The sequence below is a fragment of the Salmo salar genome, chromosome ssa13, assembly GCF_905237065.1.
Source record: "Salmo salar chromosome ssa13, Ssal_v3.1, whole genome shotgun sequence".
Lineage (NCBI taxonomy): Eukaryota > Metazoa > Chordata > Actinopteri > Salmoniformes > Salmonidae > Salmo > Salmo salar.
The window spans coordinates 9,382,281-9,392,334 of record NC_059454.1 but is presented as its reverse complement, the minus strand read 5'-3'; positions in this window follow the sequence as shown (position 1 = coordinate 9,392,334).

The following is a 10,054-nucleotide window of genomic DNA, read 5'->3' as shown; positions in this document are numbered from 1 at the left end:
TGGTTTGGTCCAAAATAATCCATCGTTATATCCGAATAGCGGCGTTTTGTTCGTGCGTTCCAGAAACTATCCGAAATGGTAAATCAGGGTTGTGCGCATGGCGCAATTCGTGACAAAAAAATTCTAAATATTCCATTACCGTACTTCGAAGCATGTCAACGCTGTTTAAAATCAATTTTTATGCAATTTATCTCGTAAAAAAGCGATAATATTCCGACCGGGAATCTCCTTTTCGGCAAACAGAGGAAAAATCACAAAGACGGGGGCGGCCAGGGCACCCGCCTAAGCCCACAGTCCCTTGATCGGCCACTTGACAAAGGCGATAATGTGTTTCAGCCTGGGGCTGGGATGACGACATTCTGTTTTTTCCCGGGCTCTGAGAGCCTATGGAAGACGTAGGAAGTGTCACGTTAGAGCAGAGATCCTTTGTAATTGAATGAGATGGCAAAGAAGTTCAAGAAATGGTCAGACAGGCCACTTCCTGTAAAGGAATCTCTCAGGTTTTGACCTGCCATTTGAGTTCTGTTATACTCACAGACACCATTCAAACAGTTTTAGAAACTTTGGAGTGTTTTCTATCCAAATCCAATAATTATATGCATATTCTAGTTACTGGGCAGGAGTAGTAACCAGATTAAATCGGGTACGTTTTTTATCCAGCCGTGAAAATACTGCCCCCTAGCCATAACAGGTTAATTTTTGCTTGTAAGCAGGAGTCAGGAGGATAGAGTTGTGATCAGATTTACCAAATGGAGGGCAAGGGAGAGCTTATTTACGCGTCTCTGTATGTGGAGTAAAGGTGATCTAGAATTGTTTTCGCTCTGGTTGCACATTTAACATGTTGATAGAGATTTGGTACACCTGATTTAAGTTTCCCTGCATTAAAGTCTCCGGCCACTAAGAGTGGTTTCCTGTTTGCTTACCGAGCTTTAACTTCCTGACTGATGTCTTGAGATGTTGCTTCAATATATCCACATAATTTCCCCCCCTCATGATGCCATCTATTTTGTGAAGTGCACCAGTCCCTCCTGCAGCAAAGCAACCCAACAACATGATGCTGCCAACCCCGTGCTTCACGGTTGGGATGGTGTTCTTCGGCTTGCAAGCCTCCCCCTTTTTCCTCCAAACATAACGATGGTCATTATGGCCAAACAGTTGTATTTTTGTTTCATCAGACCAGAGGGCATTTCTACAAAAAGTACGATCTTTGTCCCCATGTGCAGTTGAAAACCGTAGTCTGGCTTTTTTCGGTGGTTTTGGAGCAGTGGCTTCTTCCTTGCTGAGTGGCCTTTCAGGTTATGTTGATATAGGACTCGTTTAACTCTGGATATAAATACTTTCGTACCTGTTTTCTCCAGCATCTTCACAAGGTCCTTTGCTGTTGTTCTGGGATTGATTTACACTTTTCGCACCAAAGTACATTAATCTCTAGGAGACAGAACATTTCTGCTTCCTGAGCGGTATGACAGCTGCGTGGTCCCATGGTGTTTATACTTGCGTACTATTGTTTGTACAGATGAACGTGGTACCTTCAGGTGTTTGGAAATTGCTCCCAAGGATGAACCAGACTTGTGAAGGTCTACAATTTTTTTTCTGAGGTCTTGGCTGATTTCTTTTGATGTCAAGCAAGGAGGCACTGAGTTTGAAGGTAGGCCTTGACATACATCCACAGGTACATCTCCAATTGACTCAAATGATGTCAATTAGCCTATCAGAAGCTTCTAATGCCATGACATCATTTTCTGGAATTTTCCAAGCTGTTTAAAGGCACAGTCAACTTAGTGTATGTAAACTTCTGACCCACTGGAATTGTGATACAGTTAATTATAAGTGAAATAATCTGTCTGCAAACAATTGTTGGAAAAATTACTTGTGTCATGCACAAAGTAGATGTTCTAACCAACTTGCCAAAACTATAGTTTGTTAACAAGAAATTTGTGGAGTGGTTGAAAAATGAGGTTTAATGACTCCAATCTAAGTGTATATAAACTTCCGACTTCAACTGTACTTGAAATGAATGGAACAAAGCTGACTGGACAATTAGTAATTGCAAAAACTGTGCTCACTTAAACATACATGGGTATAGCTCCGTGCTGCTGGTTAATTTTAAGCATTCAAGTAGTTAGCTACTTACCGCTATTTGTTTTCAGGATGGTTTTCCTTGTCCCTCACTCATTCTCTCCCTTGCAATTTTAGGGGCATTGTCATTTGCACCTGGGTGCACACACTTCAAACCACTTGTGGTCCAATCACTGTAATAATGATGTTGGGCCACATAACACACAAAAGACTCAAAAGAAAAGCGCAAAAGAAAAGACACAACTCTAACCGAGTGCGGATGTCTCACAGTTTTTTCTGTGTTTTGGCCTTCTCATTTAACTATTACTGTTGGGCCATATACCCGACGCCATACTCGCACGCAGAAGTATGAACACAACTAAAACCTTGTGAAGATCTCGCGCATCTGGCAAGATTCTGGCAAATATGCACAAAATCTGTCCAGTAGTTAACCGACACTGGCAGATGAATGGTGGTGTGTGGCCCAGAACTGACTGTTATCTGGGTCTGTGGATCTGTTGGTGCGGTATGCGAATTGGAGTGGGTCCAGGGTGTCTGGGATGATGGTGTTGATGTGACCCATGACCAGCCTTTCAAAGCATTTCATGCCTACAGAAGAGAGTGCTACTGTGCAATAGTCATTTAGACAGGACACCTTAGCATTCTTGGGTACAGAAACTATGGTGGTCTACTTGAAACATTTGGGTATTACAGACTGGGTCAGGGAGAGGTTAAAAATGTCAGTGACGACACCTGCCCGCAGGTCAGCGCATGCTCTGAGTACGCGTCCTGGTAATCTGTCTGGCCCTGCAGCCTTGTGAATGTTACCACGCAGTCGTACGGAACAGCTGGTGCTCTCATGCATGGTTTAATGATGCTTGCCTTGAAGCGAGCATAGAAGGCATTTAGCTCACACGGTAGGCTTTCGTCACTGGGTTTCCCTTTGTAATATGTGATAGTTTGCAAGCCCTGCCACATCGTACAAGCATCAGAGCCAGTGTAGTAGGATTCGATGTTAGTCCTGTTTTGACCCTTTTCCTGATTGATGGCTCGTCGGAGGTCATAGCGGGATTTCTTATAAACATCCAGATTAGTGTCTCGCTCCTGGAAAACGTCAGCTCTAGCCTTTAGTTCAGTGCGGATGTTGCCTGTAATCCATGACTTCTGGTTGGGATATGTACGTACGTTCACTGTGGGGATGACATCGTCAATGCACTTATTAATGAACCTCTTCAGCGTCTCATCCCGTCAGCGGGATCAAAATCCAGCGAAAAATCATATCGCCAATTAGCATTAAAAAAAATCATACTTTAAAAAAAATAATAATAATATATATATATTTTTTTTTATAGATACACCTCTTCTGAATCGACCCACGTCGTCCGATTTCAAAAAGGTTTTACAGGAAAAGCAAATCATTAGATTATGTTAGATGAGTCCATCGTAAAAAGCAGCAACATAGCCATTTTCCGACCAACCACTTGCATCAGAAATAACCAAAAAACAGCTAAATGCAGCACTAACCTTTTACAAACTTCCTCAGATGACACACCTAAGACATCATGTTACACAATGCATGCATTTTTTTGTTCAATAAAGGTCATATTTATATATAAAAACAGCATTTTACATCGGCGTCTGACGTTGACTAAATAATTTCCCCTCAAATGCGTCAAATCAAATCAAATCAAATTTATTTTTATATAGCCCTTCGTACATCAGCTGATATTCTCAAAGTGCTGTACAGAAACCCAGCCTAAAACCCCAAACAGCAAGCAAAGCATGTGAAAGAAGCACGGTGGCTAGGAAAAACTCCCTAGGAAAAACTCCCTAGAAAGGCCAAAAACCTAGGAAGAAACCTAGAGAGGAACCAGGCTATGAGGGGTGGCCAGTCCTCTTCTGGCTGTGCAGGGTGGATATTATAACAGAACATGGTCAAAATGTTAAAATGTTAAAATGTTCATAAATGACCAGCATGGTCAAATAATAATAATCATAGTAGTTGTCGAGGGTGCAACAAGCACGTCCGGTGAACAGGTCAGGGTTCCATAGCCGCAGGCAGAACAGTCGAAACTGGAGCAGCAGCAAGGCCAGGTGGACTGGGGACAGCAAGGAGTCATCATACCAGGTAGTCCTGAGGCATGGTCCTAGGGCTCAGGTCCTCCGAGAGAAAGACAGAAAGAGAGAAAGAGAGAATTAGAGAGAGCCTATTTAAATACACACAGGACACCGGATAAGACAAGAGAAATACTCCAGATGTAACAGACTGACCCTAGCCCCCCGACACATAAACTACTGCAGCATAAATACTGGAGGCTGAGACAGGAGGGATCAGAAGACACTGTGGCCCCATCCGATAATACCCCCGGACAGGGCCAAACAGGCAGGATATAACCCCACCCACTTTGCCAAAGCACAGCCCCCACACCACTAGAGGGATGTCTCCAACCACCAACTTACCGTCCTAAGACAAGGCCGAGTATAGCCCACAACGATCTCCGCCATGGCACAACCCAAGGGGGGGCGCCAACCCAGACAGGAAGACCACGTCAGTGACTCAACCCACTCAAGTGACGCACCCCTCCCATGGACGGCATGGAAGAACACCAGTAGGCCAGTGACTCAGCCTCTGTAAAAGGGTTAGAGGCAGAGAATCCCAGTGGAAAGAGGGGAACCGGCAAGGCAGAGACAGCAAGGGCGGTTCGTTGCTCCAGCCTTTCCGTTCACCCTCACACTCCTGGGCCAGACTATACTTAATCATAGGACCTACTGAAGAGATAAGTCTTCAGTAAAGACTTAAAGGTTGAGACTGAGTCTGCGTCTCTCACATTGGTAGGCAGACCATTCCATAAAAATGAAGCTCTATAGGAGAAAGCCCTACCTCCAGCCGTTTGCTTAGAAATTCTAGGGACAATTAGGAGGCCTGCGTCTTGTGACCGTAGCGTGACCGTAGCGTACGTGTAGGTATGTACGGCGTCCCGGTAAACAATGCAACAATTCCCTAAATTACTATCCGATAACGATTTTTTAAATTTATATTGTCAATCTAACATTTATAGATGAATATCTCTTGAGAACACCTGTCATACTAGATTTTAAATTAACTTTACTGGGTAATCACACTTTGCGATAAAAGGAGATGCGATACTCAGAAAATGAGCTAATATACAGAGCTCGGCGCCATCTTGGAACAATCGCATGTCACATCTCATCTTGTATAATATTGTCAATAATCGCCTACCTTTAGTTGTCTTCATCAGAAAGAATCCCAGGTCCACAACAGATGTATTTTCGGTCGAAAAAGTCCATACTTCACCTTCCATTAGCCTGCTGTTGGTAGCGCGTCCTTGGGCTCTCTCCAAATTCTCCGATGTGCGCAGGGCTGAAGTTTCGGATAAAATGATTCTCCCGCCTGTAGGTTCGTTCAAACATGTCAAACGTTGTAAAACATTAATCTTCAGGGCCTGTAACACCAAGAGAGCCAATAAGATTCGAGGGGGATGATTTAATTGTCTTTCAAACCGTTTCCAAAGGTGGGGGTAGACATGGCCGCGCGGCGTCATAATGGTGATGGCCCATCCCCTGTGACCAATTTCCAATGAGTCTCATTCACTGAGTTTCGACTGTATAAGGCTCAAACCACTGTGAAAAGACTGGCGACATCTAGTGGAAGCAATAGGAAGTGCTCACTGAACCATGGTTAACGGTGTGATTTATAGGGAAAGATGAGAAGTCGAGTCCACAATTCTGAATTCCACTTCCTGTTTCAATCGTTCTCGGGGTTTTGACTGCCATTTGAGTTCTGTTATACTCACAGACACCATTCAAACAGTTTTAGAAACTTTAGGGTGTTTTCTATCCATATATAATAAGTATATGCATGCCCTAGCTTCTGAGTTTGATTAGTAGGCCGTTGAAAATGGGAATGATTTTTTTTCAAAATGCGCTGTGGCGCCCCCTATCCTAGGGTATCCTCAAGAGGATTATTAATGAAGCCGGTGACTGATGTGGTAAACTCCTCAATGCCATCGGATGAATCCCAGAACATATTCTAGCCTGTACTAGCAAAACAGTCCTGTAGCTTAGCATCTGCTTAATCAGACCACTTCTGTATTGAGCGTGTCACTGGTACTTCATGTTTGAGTTTTTGCTTGTAAACAGGAATCAGGAGGATGGAGTTATGGTCAGATTTGTTACACAGGTGACATGCTGGTAGAAATGAGGTAAGACGGATTTCACTTTCTCTGCATTAAAATCACTGGCCACTAAGAGTGCCGCCTCTGGATTAGCATTTTCTTGTTTGCTTATGGCCCTATACAGCTCGTTGAGTGTGGTCTTAGAATGGAGAGTAGAGGCGGATTATTTACTCTCCAACATATTTTTGTCAAGTTGCCCACACGTTGGCCTCTCTTACGCCATCTCTTCCTTTTCCGAGTCTCGGGGATTAGAGCCTGGTCCTGCACTGCCAACTCGTTGAAGTAGAACTTCATCCAAATAGAGGTTAGTGATCGCTCTTCTGATGTCCAGAACATTATGTCCAAAAAAAAGTTAAGCTCAGTGCAAAAAAAACAACATAGAAAATAGGGAATTAGACAGGAGCCTGTAAAACAGCAGCTATCATTCCTACAGCCCGTGTGTGCTTGAGGGACACAGTGTTGCATGCCACCAGAGATGTATGTGACTGGCAGAGTTCCTCATTTTTCTCTTCTGTCATCCTCTTCCCCACACCTCTCCTCATCCCCCTCTAACTTCCTCATCATCTTCCCCCACACCTCTCCTCATCCCCCCTCTACCTTCCTCATCCACTTCCTCGCACCTCTCCTCATCCCCCCCTTTCACTTCCTCATCCTCTTCCCCACACCTTTCCTCACCCTCCTCTCCTCTTCTCCTCCTCTTTCCTTCACCTCTATTTAACAGCTCGTAAACAATCAAACCTCTTCTGTTGTAAATGTAATAGAGTGGTAGTAAATCAGCTCCCTGCTCTACGTGCTAGTCCCAAATGGCCCCCTCTTCCTTTTAGGCCCTGGTCTGAAGTAGTCACTATAAAGGGAATAGGGTGCCAATTGAGTCTATGCTTCTGCCTCTGTTAACACTCTCTCCAATGGGCTTTTGTGTCAATATGAACCTATTATACATCTAATGTGATAGGGCTCAGTAGGGCACTACAGGAAGGCATCACATTCAAGCATCAGTTTAATCAGTATTTTTACCTTTATTTAACTAGGCAAGTCAGTTAAGAACAAATTCTTATTTTCAATGACGGCCTAGGAACAGTGGGTTAACTGCCTTTTTCAGGGGCAGAACGACAGATTTGTCCCTTGTCAGCTCAGGGATTCAAACTTGCAACCTTTTGGTTATTAGTCCAACACTCTAACCACTAGGCTACATATGGTATAAACAAACACTCCCTCCAATGGCTTTAGTGTATTGGATTTCATGTAATATGCTTGAATAAAAGGAGATTTTTTTTTTACTGCATCAGTAAAGCAGAGCAGGCAGTCATCTTGTTTTCAAGGTCAAACCAGAATACAGCCATGCAGACCATCACTGTATTAGAGTACGCATGCTGTGCTCTTCCTCCTCCCGATAAATCTGTTGCTTTAGAAATCTGATGTCCTCTGTGTATATGGTATTATAATAGTAAATGTTATGCAGATTTGATCATATTTTGAAGATAGCATTAACATCTATTAATCACATTTGACTCTTTATTCATGTTTAGCATTTCGAGAAAAGAAAAGCGATCCATCTTTGCTCTGAGAACGATATACACACTTAAGGCACTTAATCATAATTGCTTCAGGGTTGCTGTTGATAATGGCAGTCTAAGTCACTTTCCAATGGTGTCTTAGGGAGAGTTAAGATATGAAGAAAAAAAAAACATTTTACACATGTACATGTACATGTGTAAAATAGGACAAATATAAGCACCCACCAGCAGTGGGTTGGTATGCTGCTGAATGAAAAAATACATCTATTTACAATTTATTAGTTCTCACATTTTAAAAAGATTTCCTTGCAATATAATTTTTATTGTTGCTCTCAATACTCCAGGACATACTCCAGCCTGGCCATTCATTCACAGCCTCGCTGCATAAATCCCAGTCCGTAAGCTGCTAAGGTGCTGGAACACAGTGAGTAACTATCATATGATCTGCAGTTGCCATAGCAACTGATCCCAGCAGTCGAGCCCTTGGAAAGTGAGTCACATGAGAGAATGGAAGCAGGCAGGCGGGCGGGCTGCAGCAAGCTTACTGTGTGTGTGTGTGTGTGTGTGTGTGTGTGTGTGTGTGTGTGTGTGTGTGTGTGTGTGTGTGTGTGTGTGTGTGTGTGTGTGTGTGTGTGTGTGTGTGTGTGTGTGTGTGTGTGTGTGTGTGTGTGTGTGTGTGTTCATCCACAATCTGCCTCGTGATGCACAGGGGAGAATAGGGGCTAACATGCACAGCCATACACACGCCATAAGCTGAGGATGCTCCACCATGCCTCCAGCTGTAGTTACTGTGGGTGGCAGCATGGCAAACAGAGGGAGGGAGAGAGGGAGAGAGAGCTGGAGGGATGGATGATAAAGGGAGGGGGCACCTCATGGACCAGCCAATCCTATCGTCAGTGGTGGTCTGCATTAGCAACATGTCTTCTCTTTCACAAAAAAAAAATACATATTTTCACACAGACATTCTCATCCTGACAGATAGACAAATACAACATTGCTACATCTATAACCTAAAGCCTTTAGTTTAGACCTCTGGCAATGCAATGGTTTGGCTGTCTGAGGATGGAGGAATACCGTTGAGAATCTGAATATTTTACACACAGACAACATTAAAAGGAATAATAGGAATGTGTTCTCTCCCTAAGTAATTTCCTGTAGGATTTGCCATCAGTTCTAATAGTAGCACATTCCTAACCTCTTAACAACCCTAATATTTCAGCCCAGTTTAACTTGTTTGAGTCATTCTACACTGCAGCCACACTCCTGAATGTTCTAAACTGGGCTACCCTCACTGTTTGATGTTCTAAAGGCATCTGAGACATAGCTGGGCCTCTGTGGACTGCTGTCTCACACACTGCTGCCTACCTCAGGATAGTGTACCCAGGGAGTAGAGGGTAGGGTACCCAGGGAGTAGGGGGTAGGGTACCCAGGGAGTAGGGGGTAGGGTACCCAGGGAGTAGAGGGTAGGGTACGCAGGAAGTAGGGGGTAGGGTACCCAGGGAGTAGAGGGTAGGGTACCCAGGGAGTAGGGGGTAGGGTACCCAGGGAGTAGGGGTAGGGTACCCAGGGAGTAGGGGGCAGGGTACCCAGGGAGTAGGGGGCAGGGTACCCAGGGAGTAGGGGGTAGGGTACCCAGGGAGTAGGGGGCAGGGTACCCAGGGAGTAGGGGGCAGGGTACCCAGGGAGTAGGGGGTAGGGTACCCAGGGAGTAGGGGGTAGAATACCCAGGGAGGTAGTGGATCTCCAGTCTGCCCTACAGTAGGCACGTACTTGTGTTTATAATTGTATCTTTCAAGGAAGAGGATCCCTCACAAGATCCTTTTCAAGGAAGAGGATCCCTCACAAGATCCATTTCAAGGAAGAGGATCCCTCACAAGATCCGTTTTGCCAACTATCCCTTCAAAGAGCAACACATGTTCCAAATCCTCTATTTAGCTTTAAAGTGTTCAGTGATACTCTTCCATCTGTACACCAACTCAGATGACACTAAAGAACAACAACAAATGCCACCCTTTGTGTCTAGGAATTGACTACTGTAGGTCTGTGTGTTCTTATAAGAAAAAATACGTGTTGATGTGTTGCTGTTCCAAAGTGGATAACTTTTTAAATGTCTTTATAGTCCACAGCTGCTAAAGAAATGACAAGCAGTGTGCATCCAAAGTTCGTCCTTGAAAAACATGCAATAATGTGTCATATACTCTCAATAGAGCAGGACTTCAGCAGAAGAAAAAAGGGCAGTTGAGGCAGCTATAGAAATGGTCTGGAAGATAAGCCTGTCTGTGATCA